The following is a 19,769-nucleotide window of genomic DNA, read 5'->3' as shown; positions in this document are numbered from 1 at the left end:
GGAGAAAAGACAACGCAGAAAGAATCGCGTCTTGTCGATATCACCTGGAGAGTCTTTCTGCTGTACGTTCTGCAACCGGACTTGTCTATCTCGCATTGGCCTTTTTAGCCATCAGCGTGCTTGTAGCAAGCGTGGGTAGAGCCCCTCTCAAATCTTCGTTCGCGAAGCCTAGCCATGATGATGATTTGTGCCTGGGATGGCCCCAACCCAGCTGCAGGACTTTGCATTTGGCCTTGTTAAACTTCATGAGGTTTGCACAGGCTCACCTCTCCAGCCTGTCCAGGTCCCTCTGGATGCCATCCCTTCCCTCCAGTGAGCTGATCACAGCACACAGCTTGGTGTCATCAGCAAACTTGCTGAGGGAGCCTCAGTCCCACTGTCCGTGTCACTGACAAAGATGTCAAACAGCACTGATCCCAGTACCCACCCCTGAGGAATGTCACTCGTCACTGCTCTCCAATTGGACATTGAGCTGTTGACCACAACCCTTTGAGTGCAACCAGCTGGCCAATTCCTTACCCACAGAGTTGTCCACCCATCAAACCCACGTCTCTCCGGTTTAGAGACAAGGATGTCGTATGGGACAATGTCAAATGCCTTGCACAATTTTATGTAGATGACGTCAGTTGCTTCCGAAGATCTGAAGTGATGATTCACACAGGGGAAAAGAGAAGAGCACAATTGGTTAGAACCTGCCATAAAATCTGAGGGGAGTGCAATCCAGGTGAGCATTGCAGAAGTGGCTCCAGCTTTGCATGCATTTTTCTGTTATTTGTTGTTGTCACCTCTAAACAAGCAGAAATACCTGAACGCATTAGTTCTAATGTTGCAAAATATTTTTTTCTTCCAGCATGACAAGTTTGGGTCAAAATTAGTTTTAAGGAATGAAGTTATAAACTCCATTCCAAAAGGAAATTTGCAAATAGGAGGGCAGTAATCGCACATATTTTTGTTGGTAGCCAACTGCCAGAATTGACACTCTTTATAAAAGTAAATTCCTCCCCTGTTCAAACATGCTTAGTTGACCTAAAGTGGTGGAATGAGGAAAACACCTTTTAGTTTTTGTGCTTTTGAATTCTGTTCAGGAAGGGATGGCACAGAATCTTGAAGAACTTACAGAGAAAGCAGGTGCCTGTGAATTAAATCACAAAACAGTAAATAAGCTTGCCTCATGATGTTTGTAACGTTTGTCGTAGCATCAGTTGTTGTATCTTTTTATCTACATCCATCTGATTTACATCTACATGTAGATTTATATCTGGATGTAGATTTATATCTACATCCATCTTATTCTAGTATCATTCTTTCTTATTATTCTGGCCTGTTTTACCTGAGCACCTTTGGGTTACAAGCAGCAGGGTTGGCGTCCCACATGCACAGACGTACCACTTCAGAAGAGCTGAGCCTTTTAAAGTGCATCTCCCTTTTTTATCTGTATTTGAACTGAGAAGTCAGGCAGAGTGCTGAAAGACATGATTCAGAGTACAGCACAGCAGCCCCCTTGCTTTGGGATTTCTTTTTGGTCATTGGCATATGTGCTGGAGCAGCGAGAGGGATGGAAGGTGAACCTTTCCTTCAGGGATGTACTCGAGGTTGTATTATGTTGGGAAGGGAGAATGACAATGGGAAGTTTTCTCATGCCATAACCAATATATGTCCTTCCCATTTCCTTTTCCCACCTCTCTGAGACTTCTCTTCCCTGAAATTCCTAGTAAACCAAGCTCTTTTGCCACCTGGAAAGGTCTCAGTTTTGAACTGTAATTAGTAGTAACAGTGTGTTAGGTGATTTAATTATATTTTCTTGTTTGAATTGTGTATTTAAACCTGGCTTCTTTTATTAACCTGTTGTTTTCCATGTAGAGGCACTTTATTTTGAAAATGTTTTAGTAGTGATAGCTGATCACCAGTCCATACTTTTAGAAATACTGGAGTGCCTAAATAGATGTTTTGAAGGCAGAGCCAACAATGTGCAAAGCTGGTTTCTGTTGCTAATGTGTTCAGTTCTCATCTTTTGACGTGCCCGTTTGTATTAACTGTAGCATCACACTCACACTGAGAGGAAAATACACCTGTAGTGAGCTTAAACAGCAACAAGGAAAAGCAAGGGAGCTGGCACATCATGGCCTTTGCATTTCTGATGTTGGCTTTTGCACCCAAGTTCAGTGCAATGCAAAAAAAACCCCAAAAAAACTCATTTAAAGAAGGTGAGAAGCCTGGTTTTAATGAAAAAGATGTATGGTATTTAGCAAAGACTAAAATAATTCCTCATCTAGGTGAATACAGTCATGTAAGCCTTAGTTTTAAAAACCAAACTAAGAATATTTTACAATATTTTCAGAGGGCTATTTATTTTAAGACCCAGCAGTGACCATTTCTTGACTGGTTCAAGCCTATGCAGGCAGGTCCTGTCCTGTCCCCCTGGCCCTACCCCAGCCACGTGAACTCTCCAGTTCTGTTGTGCTGGCACCAACACTCCCAGAGCAATGGAGTTACCAGACTCAGGGAGCTGATCCAGATGAAAATTAGTAAAGGAAAAAAGCTGTCAGCTGTACTAACTCCCTCATTCAGCAGAAGGAGTAGCTGCATTAGTTGCAGGCTGGTGTGGAGGAAGGGTTAGGAACATGCTGCCAGGAGGCAGAGTGGGACCTCCCCTCTTGGCAGCCAGATCCAAATAGATTGGATTAAGCTCATTGTGAAAGTGTCATCTGAGTCCCATCTTCAAAAGAGGTTTGTATGCTGATGAGTTTCAGTATCACTGAAACTGGCAGCAGCTTGGGGCTGAGATGCCAGGCAGGACTTGGGCACGGCACTGATGTGCCTGCCACCTCGCTGCCAGGCTCCTTGTGCCAGAGGCTGAAGTCCCTAAGGAGACAGTGCCGGCTCCTCGTTCCGCCCTCCTGTGCAGCTGGGAGCGGGAATCAGCGGGGCAGCGCGAACCACTTGGTGCAAGCGCTGAGGAGACTGGGCTGATTACGCCTCATCCCTCTGCCTCTCGGATGCCTCTGTCCCCTCGTGGTGGCCATCACCGAGGAGAGACGCTTCCACACAGCCTTTAAGAGCAAGACACAGCTCCTTCAGAGCACAGCCCACAGCGATGCTGCCGCCCTGCCCTGGCTGCCGGGAGGCTCCCCAGCGAGGGGAAGCCACGGTGAAGTGCTGCATTCCCAGCTTCCCGGAGAACACCTACGACATTCCATGGGACAGTGATGCTGAGTACACTGTGGTAGCAATTTTGCTTGATATGAAAGGCTTTAATATGTTTGCATTGCATGCGAGGGAAAGAGGAAAGGGCAACAGGAACCCTGGTTTGTCTTGTCTGCAGGCACTGACACATGCCAAGTTCCAGGCCTTGATGCAGGGATGGGAGCCCGGGACTTGCCCTCCCTGAGAGTGCTCTGAGCACAAGGTCTCTCCTGTTCTCTAATTAAAGGATGCCATGCAAAATAAGGCATGTGGCCAGAGGACTGAGAGCCAGGAGAGCAGGTTGCTCCTGAAGGGACTGGAACAACTCTTAAAGGTGAACTTGAAGCTACTCAGAGGATTGAAAATAAGGTCTCTGCTAGCCCTCAAAACTGCCACTGGATAAAAGGGCAGAGTATTCTGTGGGGACCCCTTCTTAGCAGATGTGCAGTGAGACCACTACCAAGGCTAAAACCTTTTCTCATAGGTTCTGTGGTTTAGAGGAGTGCAGATTTTGGCACAGTTCTCTCCTCTGGCTCAGCTCGCCTTCTGCAGGAGGTAGGATCAGACTGTGCTGCAGGAACAACCAGACTTCTTCTCTTGCCTCTACATTAGTGTGTAAGGCAAAATTTTCTGTTGCTCTTGCTGCAACCATCACGATGAAGAGCCAAGGAAGGCAGCTTCTCCCAGCAAATCTTGCCTAATTCTCTCCTCTGGGTAGGTAGCACTGTGTGGCGATGGCTTTCCCAGCCAGCCTCCCCCTCGTGCCCTCCCTGTGGCCCTGGAGTCTTGCCATGTTCTGCTCCAACTCTTGTCCTCTTTTCCCTCCCTACTCTTAGAGCAGCCATCTGGAAAACTCAGGAGGTTGCAGGCAGGAGCCTGTACCATCAGCAAAGAGGAGGAGAGAATGCCTGTTGGGTTTGCCAGAAGATGCTGCCTTCATGAGAAGGAGAAGCAGAAAGGAATCCGCTGTAGGGCACGATGGTGCTAATCCACAGCGTTCCTCCAGCCTGAAGGAGTTCCTCCCAAAGTCAGGCTTTCCTAGTATGGGAGCTCCTTCTGAAAGGTATGCCAAGCAGTTCAGAATAAGGTGCTTTTGTCAGGCTGTAAACAACATTTTAGAGGGTTCCACCATGAAAGCACAAATATCTATATTCCTTTGCATTGTCGTGGCTTGCTGGATGAAGAGAATGACACAAAAAGCTTTATATTTTGAAATTAAATGTTTTTATTCTGCCTTTGCATGCTTTACCAGATCTGAGACCTGGAGCAGTGCCTTACATGGGTGTTGTGAGCCCTGATGTGCCTCACAGTCTCATAGCTGTTGCACAGGCCAGGGAGCTGCTCTGGAAGGCTACGTGACCCTGCTCAGCCTTCCTGCCCAGCTTTCCTTCACACAGAATGTGGAAGTAGGGGAGAATGTTGTTCACTATGCCCTAATCTGACTTGAAGTCACCACGTAGGATAGGAAAGATGCCTTGATGTCCACAGTGCCCTTTTGGTCTGCATGTATGTAATGACTTACTCAGAAAATTCTGGGGAAGGGTTCCCATCAGAATCGTGTCCAAAGGCACTGACCCATGGGCTGAATCACAGAGTCTCACAGGGTAAGGATGTTGATGATACTGATGGCAGTGGGAGCCCTCTGCATCAAGGGCTGGGCTTCAGGGGCTACCACACCAACTCCCCCCTCCTCTTCCTCCTCCTCCTCCCCTGACTCAGTGGTCAGGGAAGATCTCCAGGTGCAATGGCTTTCTCCATGAAAGCCTAGGCTCAGTAGGGGCTGACTGTCAGACTCTGAAGCACTTGCTGCTTTTGACTGTGTGTTTTGGACAAGATCCCCTTCCATCTGCATTGATGCAGCTATTGTTTGTATACACGATTTTAAGAAGGGATTTTCCTTCCTTCCTGCTCCTTTTAATATCATGTAGCAGCTCCAAGCAGGGAAGAGAGACTGGCACCATATGACCAACCAGCTGTCTGTGGACTGTCAGAGCATATTGTGGGGAACACAATGTGACTACCTTTGATGCTTGATGGTTCAGTCTCTGCTGGCTAAGCTATACACTGTCTTCCTTCCACTCAATTATCCTGAAATGTCACATGCTGGGGCAGTGCATGGTTTACGAGACAGTATTTTGAATTAGAGAAAGGGAACGTGGTCCTTCTCCAGGGCGTGGTAAAAGCCCCTTCCTGTAAAAGCAGCATGACTCATGCTGTCAGAGCACTTACTGCTAAGTCATCCTTCCTGTTGTACAGCAGTGTCTTCCCTTTTCTAAACTGTCTTTAGAGTAAGGAGAGTGGGCCACCTTTGCTCCAGCCTCAAGGTATCCGACGTAAGTGTTTAGCAACAAGAATACCAAAAGATGTGAAGCAAAGCCGAGTATAGATAGCTCATCCTATTGACTAATGTGGGAGAGATGGTGAGTCATCTTTGACCTCAGTCCTCTCAATTTTCTCTGCAAAGAAAACACAAATGCATTTTAAAGATCTTTTCCATTATTTGTGAGTTTCATGGATGTGTGAAGACACTTAAACATCCTTCAGTTTCCTCTAGGAAATCAAGATGTTCCTACGGAGGGAAAGAAAAGCACCCCAAGGTGCACCAAGAACATGGTGCGTGATGTATCACTTTGGCACACTGCAGCAAAAGGCAGTTTTTGGGCACTAGGGGAAAGCTCTGTGCCTCTGTGCCATTTGAGGGATTTATCAGCTAAAGGCTTTTGTGAGGATGCCTCCTAAATTTTGCTCTCTGATGCAGCCAGTCATCAGAATTCTCAGGCACAAACTCTTCACATTGATGTGTGGATATTGCCCAGGAAATATACCCAGAAAGGGGAGACATTCTTTAAGAAGGTATAAAAGAGTCCTTTTGTTACTAATCAGATGAAATTACTAATTTCTAGGGAGCCACACTTTCTCTGAATTGGCAGATCTGAGTTCCCCCAATATACAGATGACAGTATTACACACTACACACTTTGCCAGCAAACATGCTGCCTTAGTTACTCAGAAATATGTTGTGTTTTATTTGACAAGTGGTAAAAACATGGCCTGCTTTACTTCTCTTTAACATTCTGATTTTTAGGCTACTGAGGTACACTCCTTAGCCTTCACCTATTCAAGGATGATAGGTTCTCATAAAAACTGTATGATGATTGTTATTGATTTTGACCAATAATATGTTATTTTTATCCATCGCCTCTTCCTTCCCTCTTGCATTATTTATATTGCAATCCTTTTCTTTCAAGTGACAATCAACATCATTGCCTTTCTTCACAAAATATGCACTGCTGTTTTTCAAGTCTACTGATTTTTGCAAACAAGTTTCCAGTTATTCTTCTGGGGTTGTAATTCATCTGAACGAACATAGAATTATTGTCTTTTCCTCCCTGCAGGTATTTCCTTGCATGTATGGAAGTCTGTGGAAAGATACATTATATTAATTTGGCATTATGGACTGAGACTGGGACATGAGCTCGTGTCATGTACCTGCAGCAAAGCCTCAATATGGCAGAAAAGAGCTGCTAACAACACTACCTGGAGTAGAAAGTTTGAGTAATCAAGAGAGGGGAAACGGTGAGTAGCATATGAACAGAGTGGTTCATTATTTCCATCTGATTGCAAGAAAATAATGGCAAATACATGTAATTTACTGCTGATGCACTGAAAGAACTGTGGTGGCTAGATAAGGGTGAGTCAAGGCAGTTCTAACTTACTTGCACAATTTATTTAAAATAACATAGCTGATTTGAATTTTGGTGAATTAATGGATTTTGAATTAAATTTTTTACAACCCTGTTTTTCTTTCTTTCTGTCTGTCTCCTTCTGCATATTCTCTTTCTTGCTCTTTCTACATATTCTCTTTCTTCCTCTCTCTTTCCTTTTCCTTCTTAGAGAAGCCGTTTGGCAACTTGGGGTGGTTTTCCTGCCTGCTTTTTTTTTGCATTTGGCCCCTGTGCTTTGCAGAAGTGCTTTCCTGCAGCAGCCTAGCCAGGCTTCCAGGGCTTTCCAAAACACATATATAGATTTATTCCACCTTTGACCCTCTTTCACTGCGGAACTGCAGAAACCTTTCAACCTCAGGGCTAAGTTCAGTCCTCTGCTCCCCATGCTGCTCCCAGCACCCTACCCTAAATATTACTGCTTTTCCCAGGTGGATGTTTCACAGCCCAGGAAGACCTAGAAGAGGCTTTCGCCCTTGCTTCCTGTCTCCTCTCTCACATCTAGGACAAGGATAGAAGATGCTCATATCTCTCCACCCTTCTTGTTCCTTCCTGTTTCCTTTCCTTCCTGGCCCCACAGAAATATTAGGTGCACCAGTGAAGGTCTCTTACTGTCTTCTCCTCCATGTTTTGGGGACAGAGAGGAGCAGGATCCGTTCCTTTTTTCTATTGTCAGGGCTGTTGAATCCCTTCTAGACCTGCATGTACTTCTGTGATCTAGTTTGGGTGAAGCCCAAAATTGCCCATTTCTGCTTTATTTCCCAAAATAGCACAGAAGCTTGTGAGAAGCAGTGGCTGTGGGAAAATTATTTTCTTATGAACTATGAAAAAGAAACAGCTGAGATCAGAATGGGTGGATCCTCCTTAACCCTAATGTCTAGGTCAGCCTCCTAGAATAACACCCCCAGGGACTGCCAATTTCTTTTAGTGAAATACAGATTTCAAAGGAGATCCTGATTACAAGGGAGAAGATCATATTTCAGGTAACTTGGGCTTCCTCTAATCTCCCCTTTCATTCCCCCCTCTTCTGCAGTCCTCTTTTCCATCCAGTTCTGGTTTTTTATGTGTCCTGTGCCAATTTCTCTTCTCTCCGGGGTCTGTTCCTGCTCCTGCAGAGTTAAATTCCAGTCTTTCCATTGACATGGATGACATTACATCACGCCTCAGGTCCTCTTTTGGAGGAGAAAGAGAGGCAGGAAGGTTCTCCTGTATTTAAGAGGTTAAACCCTAACTGGTTTTCTGTAGCTGCCGTCTCTGACTTTCTGTTTCTTCAGGAGAGCTAGGGAGGGGCAGGGAAGGAAGAGGCAGAATTACTGAAAAAAACCCTACACTAGCCTTTTCAGCATGGTTTGGGAAGGAAAAGGGACGGAAGAAGAGAGAGATCCTAATGTTAGTATGTATTGGGTGCTCACAAGAGTAGTGGGTGTGGACTGGAGCACTCAGTAGCTGGTGAGATGGTAGATAAGGCAGATTGTTTACCTTGAGATGGATAGATGGAAAAGAGCAGGAAAGACTTAAGGAGGGGCTGGAGTAGAAGGGTGTGAGGTAAGCAATGGAATGAAAAGGTCAAGTAAGTTGCAGAAAAGACAGAGGCAGGAACTGGGATGAGGGGGAACAGACAGAGGATGCAGAGGAGAAAAAGATGGGAACAAAGCCGTGGGAGATAATCCAGCTTCTATTAAAGTTGACAGCATTACTCTTTAGAGGTGGTAGGCTTGGCTCATAGGAAGATTTTGAAATAGGACAGAAGGAGGAAAGGAGGACTGGTAGACAAAAGACAGGCAAAAAGAAAGAGCAGGGAGAAAGAATATGCTAAAATGGAACTAGAAAATGAACACTGGAAAGCATGCTTTGTATATTGGTAATATGCTGGAAAAGGGAAGGGAGATTGAAACCAGAGCAAAGAAAAATGCATGAGATCATTTTGTGATTTCAGATTTATATCCTGGGGGATATGAGAGCCCTGGCTGTGGAGCTGAGGCCTTGAGAAAAGCCTGTGGTAGATGTGAAGGTCTGCAGGGGAGAACATAACTGCAAACTATAAAATTTATTATTTTATGCAGATACTTTCCTCTTAAGCTTTACACACCAGAAGTGGAGAGGGCTAGTAGGGCATGCTGGGGGACTGGGTAGGGAATATGGGAAGTAGCAAGAAAAAGAGCTAATGACCAGAGGGTTTGCTACAGATCTGTATCTTGGTGTTGATTGACTCTGACATCTAAGGAAATGAAAGCTTCAGCTGAAGCTCTTCTTAAAGCTGGGGCACTATGAGGTCTGTCTCATAGTGTTTTCTCTGGCATAAGGGTTCCCTGCTAACAAAGCATGACCTCATGCTCCAGTCTTCTCCCTGAGGAGAGCACAAATACCCAGCTGCCTGTTCCCACAAAATCTGCAGAAGTCAGGTATCTCTGGCTGTGTCTTGAATCCCTGTGTGTTCTCAGGTCCCACAGATTAACTCTTACCCTGTATGAGGGTAAAACACAGCCAAATGCCAGTGCCTCATCTCCTCCAGCCCCAGATTCTGGTTTCCAGGAGAGGGAAATGGGCACATGGGGCATGAGACAAGCTCCCCCAGGTACCCTGTTGTGTGTCACCTCCAAGGACTCTTAGCTGAGCAGGTAAGTGCAGTTGGAAATACCAACTCCTTTGTCAAACCTGGGTGAGCAGCACTGATGGATTCAAAACTGTGCAAGGGAGATCCAGGCATTCATATGTGCACAGGATAAAATCATGTGTTTTGTTTTGTTTGTTTGTTTTTTTCCTGGAAACCAGGCTTAAAGAAAGATTCTTGTTCAGTCATCCTTTCCAGAAAAAAAAAAAAAAAAAAGACAGCAATGGGCTGCCTGTCAAGGGAGGGCAAGCTGCATGGGCCATATGGGGTGTGGCTCCCAACCTATGCCCGGGAAAAAGCAGGTCCCAAAACTCAGAAGGGTTCATGGTAAATGGCTGCCTGAATGTCCCCAGGGCAGGCACCAAGAGACCTGCTGCAAGGTTGGGGAGATTTTTGTAGTGAGTGAGTTAGGATGAGGGAAAATTGGTTCAAAGGGAGCAAGACCCATGCCTGGGGGTAATCCATTGGGTTTGCTCCAGTGCTTCCCCACATCCCAGGATGAGATCAGTACACCTGAGCACAAAGGGTCTGGCTTCCCCTCACTGCAGTCATACACAGAATCCTACAGGGAAAACTACCACTGGGGTGGGCCAGACCTCCTCAAACATCCACAGTTGGGCTGTCAGTGAGCAAAATATCACCTCCAACCATGGACCAGCAAGGCAACTGGGGTCCCAGTGGAAGGAATCCTGTTGTAATGAGGAGGACATTTGTGCTGAGACAAGATTTTCCATGTGCTCTGTCTTCTTGCCTATGTATTTTCATGACATGAGCAGGGCCTGGTGAGATGATTATCTTATTTTTCTCCTCAGCATGATAGCAGGCATTGATGGGAGTGGTCTATGTGGCTTCACTGCCAGCAGTCCCATAGACTTCACTGCCAGCAGTCCCTGTGCTCAGCCTGAAGCTTAAAGCACGCCTCCAGCAGGAAAAGAGGGTCTTAGAAAAACAGAATCCCAAGATTTAAGAGGCCTAGTAGGTTTATGGCAACCCATTTTGAAGAAAGAAATACAAGCAGATAAATATATTCCATTACATGTGTTGGTTGAAACCTTGGTGTGGTGCTGAGGATGTTCAGTGTATACAAATCATGGTTACACACTCCCCAAAGCAAATTCCTAAGCTTCTTTTTCTTGTAATATCTCTTTCCCACCCCATCTGACAGGCATAGCCCCTGGAAGCAGCAGAAAATGGCTACTCCCACGCTTTAGGATTTGATACTGTGTCCAGTTCTGGGCTCCTCAGTACAAGATAGACAAGGATCTACTGGAGAGAGTCCAACGAAGGCCAAAAAGATAATGAGGGATCTGGAGTATTTCTTTTATGAGGAGAGACTGTTTAGTCCAGAGAAGAAAAAGACTGAGAGGGGATCTCATCATCTCAAAGGCTGGTCACAGAGGATGGTGCCAGATTCTTTCCAATGGTGCCCAGATACAGGACAAGAAGTGATGGCCATAAATCAAAACACAAGAATTTTTACCTCTAGATGATGAAGAACTTCTTCACTTTGAGGGTGGCAGAGCACTGACACAGGCTGCCCAGGGAGGTCGTGGAGTCTCCCTCTCTGGAAACATTCCAAACCCATCCGGATATGTTCCTGTGTTACCTGCTCCAGGTGACCCTGCCTTGGCAGGGGGTTTGGACTGGAGGATCTCCAGAGGTTCCTTCCAATCCTAATAATTCTGTGATTCTGTGAACCCAGTCCTAGGGAGTTTGACATAAAGTAGGATATGGGAAATACCAGGTCTTTTTTTAAGTTGGGAATTAAAGATGTGCGGAGTCTTGGCCGCAGCCATCTACAGTTTTAGATCCCTTGATTTTTCTCTTCCTGGCCATTGCAGCTGTATATGCAGCACAAATTCCCCAAGGCTGGAGGCTTTTTTTGTTTCATTTTCAATCCTGGTGCATTTTGTTCGCTGTTCCTCAGTCTGCTTATTGATTCTCTGGTTTTTTTTCATGACTTTAAGTGCCTCTTAGTTTGTACCCCTTCCTTTCCTTCCTCCCCCCAAAACATACCAGCCTGCATTCTCTTAGGCTGAATCTCAATTTATTTACTGCCTTTTTAGGAGCATTTTTCTCTTCCCAAGGCTTGCTGAAAGAGAGCTGTCCATTAAGGGTTTTTTCCCACTGCAGAGAAGCCTGTTTTCTCGTGGTGTTTGTGGCAGATGTGAAACTGTTGAAGACAAAATATACTTCTTTTCCATCAGTACACTTTTGAATGGTTCAGGCTGAAGCAAATGAGAGCTGTGTGCAGGCAGATGGAGAAAGGGTCCCCAGGTTCTTTTCAACTGTGGGACAGGACATATCAGTTTAGCAAATTGTTGCTAGCGTCTGTTTCTGCACGGGGCAGTTCTCTAGCCCCAAATAATCCCCTCTGAATGCCAGGACTGGCTGTGCTGTTTGGCTGCTGATCTGTCACTTCCCAGCACTTGAATAACTGCTACAAAGCAGCTATTCCAGAAGCAGCATTGCTGTGAGATGAATGAATTTATTTAAGCTTTCTACAATATTGCCAAAAAAGTACAGGACTAATGCATGAAATTTGCTCTGTTTTGATGCTCATGATAAGGAGTAAGAGAAACCTTTGCCAATATTTTACTCTCTTATCAAAAAAAATCAATAAAAGTGCTTCCTGGTAAATAGCATGTTTGACATGTGGGCTGTCTGTTGGGGTATTCGAAAGGCTGATAAATACCCAGTATCCAGACTACTGTGCTTCCCTGGAAGATGAACAGCTTGGGGGACAGAAGGGGTTGCGCAGCTCTGCAATGTGCTGTGTCTTTGTCCTCAAAATCTGCTGAGGTGCAAGTCTTAAAACACTGATCCTGCTTCTCCCCCTGTACCCTCTCTGTTTCCATTCTTTGGATCAGTAAAGGGAACCCTGCACAGGCCCAGCCATACTCAGACCCATCAAGGACTTTTCTGAAGGCTAGTGCATATCCTTAGTGCAGGACTAATAAATTATTCTTTTATTTTATTCATGAATATTTTATTCATGATCCTAAATCTGCTTTCAAATCCAGCTAACACTTTTCAGCCACCGTCCTTCAGCCCCCTCCTCATCACTCCCCTCATTTTCTACAAAGCCCTGTGTTACTTGCCCTGAAGTCAGCGCAAACCTGAATGCACAGCTCTGATGGGAGGGACCTGCACTGCCATCATACTTTATTATGCAGGTCCAGGTATGTTCAGTAATACTTTACTCCTCTCATGTAGTGCTCTGCAATGTGTCTTCTTCTTCTTTGCTGTTTTTGATTAAGGTATGCTGAAAAAAATAGAAGTGATTGGATTGCTTTCCCCTGATTATCCTCCTGCTAACATAATTCATTGTCATTTAGAACATAATTTGCTGCTAGGGACGTGATTAGCTTGGATTAAGACACCATTAAATAAACAAGGCTGGGTAAGAGTAAGATGGCTGCAAAAAAAGACAGAGTCGTTGTGCATCAGCTCGCATCTTGTAATGAGTCACGATTGAAAAAGAAATACCTGAAAATTTCTTAAGGGCTGAGGGATGTCCCGAGGCAATCTATCCATTATTCTAGAGTTATTTTGTGTGATCAGTGGTCTTAAAAACACTAAGTATTTAGTGATGGACTGAGGAGTGCCTGCCTACCTCCCACACAATCTCTTTCACATCTTCCTCATCCTCCTAACCCAGAGAGTGCTGGTGCAGCGCTCACTGGATGTGAACACCCAAATGCCTAGCTGAAGCCACGGTTCTCAGTCTTTGTGCCACATGTCCCATAACACGTGAAGGTTTAGGGAAATTCAAGTATCATCCTTTTTGGCACCCTTCTCTAGGGTATGCGGAGTTTGAAGAGGAAACCTATTGACTAAACAACACTGTGAAGTCAAGGAAGCCATTGCATCCACCCACAAGTTGAAGGATGCGTTCTGCTTCAAGAGCTTCTGGTATTCCTGTTTCTATTATATCCAAGCAGAATATTAAAATTTGCATTTTTCTAGTGGCTGCAGAGACACCTTGAAACAGCAGGGCAAAGGTACCATGGCTATGAGCAGCAATAGGATACTCTTAACTAAACATAGGACCAGACCTCTATGTTGCACATCTAATGAGTTATAATATTTTCTGTGCATCCTTAGCAAGGCCTAAGGACAGATTCAGCCAGGAAGCAGAATGTAAAAACTAGTTTTTGAGTTTTCTCAGCCTGAATCTCTCTTAGGCCAATTCTGCCTCTATTACAATAAGAAAGAAAAGTAACGTAGTTTTGAATTGTTAAGAATATGTGCTCCCAAGTAAAGTTGCCTGCATAAAAAATAATATAAGTGGGCTCCCAAGCATTTATTTGCAAGTTACCTTAACTGCTACCTTTTCTTTGCATTAATTTGGTTGTTAAATTTGATCCACAACCTCATGGAGAATAGATCTCTTGAAATTGCAACTCTGCCCAAAACACAGGAGCTGCATAAAAAAGCATTTAAAAGCTACAGGTTCTGACTGTGGTCCACAAACTGTGATGGCTAAGCTTTCTTCAGCATGTGTAGAAACTCAGAATTAGAAACTTAAACCAAGGTAGTGCAGTTTGACTTACCAACTTAGTACAGTTAACAACGTGGATTGGTCTTTTTTGCAAATGCTTTTGTGGAGAAACATAACAAGCAGAGGAACTTTGTACTGTAATTTGGCAAAGTGTGCCTGACCTGCAATGAAACTTGCTCAGTGTATATTTTCCCAGTTTGAAACGCTGTGCTTTTAAAAAGCCCAAAAGAACTCAGTGGTATCATTTGTTGACCCACCTGAAAGAGGTGACCTGCTGAGGTCTGTTGACTTTCCCAGAATAGCTGGGGTAGGCTGGCAGGGGGACAGCAACCTGCAGGCCAAGACTTTTGGTGGAATATAATCTTTCTGTGTTGACTTTTGTGTGACATTAAAGGTGATAGTGACATTCATTTACATTCTTCTGTTAAGTAAGCAGATGGTTCTTGTGTTGCCTTAGCCCTGTGCAGCACAGCCACGGGTGCTTTGGGTATGTGCAAGGATATGGAAAGCATGACTACCATGCCTTGGAGGGACAAGGGGTGGAGTGCTTATTAGGAGATATAAAAAAAAAAAACAACAGCATGGTTTGGATCCCTCAAAACTTGAACAGGTGAAATTCCTTCCATCAATAGAACTGCACTTCCAACAGCAGCCTAGGGAATCAAATGTTAAAGGAAAAAAAATCAAAACATAATATAATGAAAACCTTGAGAGGAAACTGTGTCTGTGCAGCATATGGTAGACATTTGGTGTGACCCTTCACTTGTTAGCATTGCACAGGAGCCTTGTGGAGCACTCTAGCAACCCAGAAATGTAGCATTTTGGAGTACAAATCTACCCTGAAAAGGGTCTGGTTAACTTCAGCCTCGATTGTTTTGCTTCCCAAATGTGCCCAAACTGGGCCAGCTGAATTTAATGATGGAATAAGTTGTTATGACTTCACTGCTCTTTCTCTAAACCAGATCCAGCTACACTGAGCTGTGCTGGCCTTTGCTTTATAAACAGGAGCACTCAGTGGATTTTAACTGTAACGACTTTTGGGGGAAGCGAGCCAGAAATCATCCATCCTGATGAAAGGGCCAGTAGGATTTGCAGCATCTAAACTGTGGGAATGGAACACACTCAGCACTCTGTGAGAACATGCAGGTCCACAGCAGTCCCTCCAGTGGCCTTGGTTACATTACAAGGAAACCTGCAGGCAAGCTGGGAGCCTTGGGATGTGCCAGTCTGCTCCAAGGATGAAGGCTGTGGTAAATAGAGAGCAAACCTGACCCACACTTCAGCTACAGCCCCAGGAGGGAAGGCGTAGCTGTGTCTGCTCAAGCACTCCAGGCAACTCAAGGTCTCTGTCAGCTGAACTTAAGGTGCACCAGAGCTGGTTGTATCCTTGCCATGCCAGCCACCTCGTTCAGGGCCAGCTCAGATATACCCAGGCTCTGAGCCCTGCACTGATACTTTCAAAACATTGTTTCTCCCAGAACAAAACTGTACCTTAGCACTTGCTGATGCTTCAGTTGGAGCTGTGTTCCTCTGCTTGTGACCTATGGATCTCTCCGGCAGCAAGCAATTGCCATGCTGCAAATGAGAGAGGGAGGATGACCTCAGAGGCACGGAGGCAGCCTGGCAGGCTTGTTGCTAAAGTTTTTTCATACCCATTAATGCCTTTCATCAACAGCAACAACAAAAGCTCAGTAGATCATGCATTTGCAGGAAAGTCCATATTTTCCTATGTATCCCAGCACGGAGGGCCAGGGACTTTCTTATTACAAAGTTTTCTCTAACATTGCAAATTGCTCTAATTTTCATCTGGAACTGTCCCTTAAAAGAGCAGAAGTGGTGACTGTAGAGAGGAAAACAGAAAACTTCGCAGGACTTTGCTCTCTGAGACTCTGCTTTTTCACTTGTATTCCCAGGTGGGGAAGCCTCAGGCTTTTAGCGAACCACAAAGGTGGTGAAGTGTTTTACAGTAGCTTTTACCCAGCCCAGAACTGAAGCCCTGACTCACCTCTGATCCTCTGTAGCTGCAGAAACCAGAATTTCAGATCCCACAGCACCAGGAATTCCAGGAGTTTGACATCTGGATCGGAAATTAACCATCACACTGCTGGCTCCTCTCACATTCAAAATCTTTTCTGATCCCAATCCAGTATACCTGTCACAAAAGAGCCCCCAGCCAGAAAGCGATTCACTTAAAATATCTGAGCCACTAAAGGGTGGAAACTGGGAGGTGGTTGAGGTGGCTTTTTGAACCACTGCCCACCCCTAAGGATCAAGCTGCTGTTTCCAGTTCCCTTCAGACCAAGAAATATGTAACATTTTTGTCACAAGGAGAGTAGGCCCTTCCCTTTCTCATGCCCTTGAAACCAAAAGGTTTCAGACAGCCAACACTCGGTCCCAGGTGAGAGGGAGCAAACTTCTGTGATTATTTATTACTGGGTTTGATGCACAGTCAGACAGCAAAACTCAACAGCCCAGTGAAAGGCTCCGCTGCAGAGCTACATACGCCACACCCAGCCTCCAAATTTCACATACACCTTGAGGAGTTGTTACTATGTCTCATTGTATGGGAATGCTCCCCTCTCGGTCTTTGCTGGCTGAATTAAATTCCAGGTCCATGGCCCTTGTATGCCCCTATGGTAAATAAGTGCAACTTGCTTCTCTAACTTCTGAATTAAATGAGCGTGCTGCATCACAGCTCAGCTCTCTCCTGCATATCTGGGTGGCACAGCACATATTTTGGGATGTGTCGCTTCTTTTACAGTCAGATTTCTCAATGGAGCATTTTAAGCTATTCCCCCCAGTGACATCATGCCTTCTCCACTTCCACAGCCACAAAGGCGTGTATTGATAGGCATGACATTTTCCTTTAATGCTTTCATTGTTTCTAGCGGTTTATTTGGGTTGTTGTTGGAGGCCAGAAAAACAAGACAAAAGGCAAAGTATGTTAAGAAGGAGACTTGGCCTGAATGCGAGTATGTTGTGAGAGGGAATCTCTGGGGCAATTTTTAGGGAATTTGCTTTCCACGGGCTTCTCCCCAGAGACTCAGGATTACAGTGTCATTCAAGCCCCCTGGAACTGCCACCTCCTTACTGCAGCTCGCTGCACTCTGATGCTTGGGTTTTTGTGCGCTGTTCCGGGATCTGAGATGGGGGATTTGGAGCCTTTTAGGAGATACTCATGGGAGCTTCTGAAGCAGTTCCAAATTTGCTTTGTGAGCTGCTCAGGACTGCGACAAAATATCCTCAGGGGGCATCTGTGCATGTGGTACAGGGCACAGCACAGGAGGGGAATGCTGCCCTCTGCACCTTGTAGCTTTCTGAAGCGTTAGCAGGGGTCAGAGTGGATGCTGGTTTTGCTTCTTACACTACTGATCCAAGTACCATATTGTTGTCCTTTCACAGAAATTTGGCAGGGTAGGAGTACAGAGTCTCCTGACCATGTTGATCATCAGGAAGGAGGCGGCTGATGAGGGTAGTTGGTGGAGATGAGCTCTTGGGCTATGTGTGAGGATCCTTGTATGTTGCAGCTCCTTCCACAGCGAGGTAGATCATCTCCACACAGTAATGAGCACTTCTGTGCCTGAATCTTTTGGAGTTTTCTGACTGTCTTACTCTTCTTCCCTATTTGCCTCTTTAGATGCTTTATTTTCCCTGAGAATTACCCACAGCACTTCCAGTTAGCTGTTGTCCTGAATGATCTGTTAGTTTACAGATAGATAAACTGACTGTTACATATTTCATTAAATATTCCTTAAGAGTTCCTTTGTGTCTAAGGGAGTTTGCAGACATCCATATAGACCCCTCTTAAAAGTTAATTTGTCTGGCAGTCTGGACAAAACAATACTCCAAAGGTTAATAAGCGTGAAATGAATGGCTTGGTAAACCAAGACTAAATGATCATTTGGAGAAAGGAGCAGCTACTACTCTATTACGTGCTGTTGATGTTAAACCTGAGCAAACCTGCCACCTTAATGAAGAAGAGCCCAGAAGAGAGGGGCCCCTAGCTCTTGCCACTCAACAAGCTCTGGCTTTGTCCCGCATCATGCTTGAACTGCTTGACAAACTCGTGAGCTCTATCGGCTCTTGCTGTCAGAGGAGCCCTATGGGGTTTTTAAAAAATTTTAAAATTATTTATTCGGGGATTTGTTTTGGTTTTCTGTTTGTTTGCAGGTTTTTGTTTGGTTTTGTTGTTTGGGGGGTTTTGCGTGTTTTGAGGTATTTTCCCCGGCCAGTTAACACCCAGGTGATTGAGATGTGGCTTGCAAGCACCATGAGGGCTTGCCAGTGTAATCTCCGGTGAGCAGGGCAGACTGCAGAACACAGTGGAACCTGCTCACCCAGGCTTGCCAGAACCCAAGAGCCACTGGAGGTGCTGGGGAGAGCACAGAAAGTCTTCTGGGGTTTTGCTTTGCCCTTTTCTTTAAAGGGGGGAAAGGGGTGTTCTCCTTTTTTGTTTTTTAGTTTTGACTTTTATTATTTGCAAACTACCTGAAGCTCCCTCTCCTCCCAGCCTGTTGGTCCCAGATGAGATGGAAGCAGGTGAGTGCCTCCGCACGTGCCTGCTGCAGAGAAATCACCTCTTGCTGCTGAGGATGAGGGGGCAGAAGACCCTCTTTGCAGCAGCCCAAATCTCACTCTCAGGCAGCAGCAGCGAGATCAGCAGCTCCAGGCACAGTCTCTGTGCTGCCCCTGCTCATCTTTGATGGCTCTCTGTGCCAGGTGTGGATGGGTGAGTTGGGCAGCAGAAAGTACGAGGGTCAGGGAGAGAGAGTGTACAGGCAGAGCATGCATCCTTCACTGCAGGTTGTGATTAGAGCTGACCCATTGCTCTGGGGGTCCTTCCGCCCCTCGGCAGTTCCTGACACTGAGAAACTCGCTTGGCCTTTTCTGGCTCTCACTGGCCCTACGTGGCTGACTGATCTTCAGGTACCAAAACTCCAACTGCTGCCTGCACTCCTGCAGAGACCAGGGTTGTGACAACGAGGTTCATGTCCTGTTGACGTAATAGCCTACTTCTGTAGAAATTATACTGGTAATTTTAATGGCTTTTTCCTCCTCTGCAAGATTGACTCAGAAGTGAAATCAAACTTGTGGCCATTTAGAGTCCCCTGTGCTTTACAGGGACCATTTACTCGGTCTGAGTAAACGCAGAGGAGGACTCATTTTTGCCAGTAACCAGCGCCATTGCTTTTACCATTTCAACCAGTAACCAGTCAGCCCATTGTTACCTGATTGTGTGGTGTTTATCAGGTGTAGATAGCGTTGTCCTGGACACAGCACATACCAGCATGGGACTGGGATTAGAGGAAGTGGTATGCCAGAAACAGGGGGAGAAGGCTGAGGGAACGACTGTTGAGAGAGAAGGAGATGAGAGGGGAAGACCTGGCAGCAGCGTGAGGTGAGGCCAGGTTAAGCCAGGGCCTTACTTAAAATGGCCTTTGTCACCTGGCAGCAACAATTCTACCTGCCCTTTTTATTTTACCTCTTCCGTTGAACTACTTTCAGCAAACAGAAGTGAACCAAAACAACCTTGCCTTTTGCCCCAGGTTTGGCTCTGGGAACTGGCTCCTCTCTGGCAAGTCTCCACCAAGGCAGCTTGTGTCGGTGCCTGCATGTGTGCCCCAGGGGATCCTGCTCCTTACTAAGCCCTGGAGAAGTCTGTGGGTGTATTAGTCTTAAATCCTGGCCCTGGACAAGTCAGTTTTTCACGTGCATTGTCAACTGCTTGGTGTCCCCATGCAGAACAGCT

The sequence above is a fragment of the Empidonax traillii genome, unplaced genomic scaffold (genome assembly GCF_003031625.1).
Source record: "Empidonax traillii isolate 1590-97213 ecotype Southwest subspecies unplaced genomic scaffold, ASM303162v1 scaffold1:size7828297, whole genome shotgun sequence".
NCBI classification, from domain to species: domain Eukaryota; kingdom Metazoa; phylum Chordata; class Aves; order Passeriformes; family Tyrannidae; genus Empidonax; species Empidonax traillii.
Note: the sequence above shows the minus strand (reverse complement) of the source record.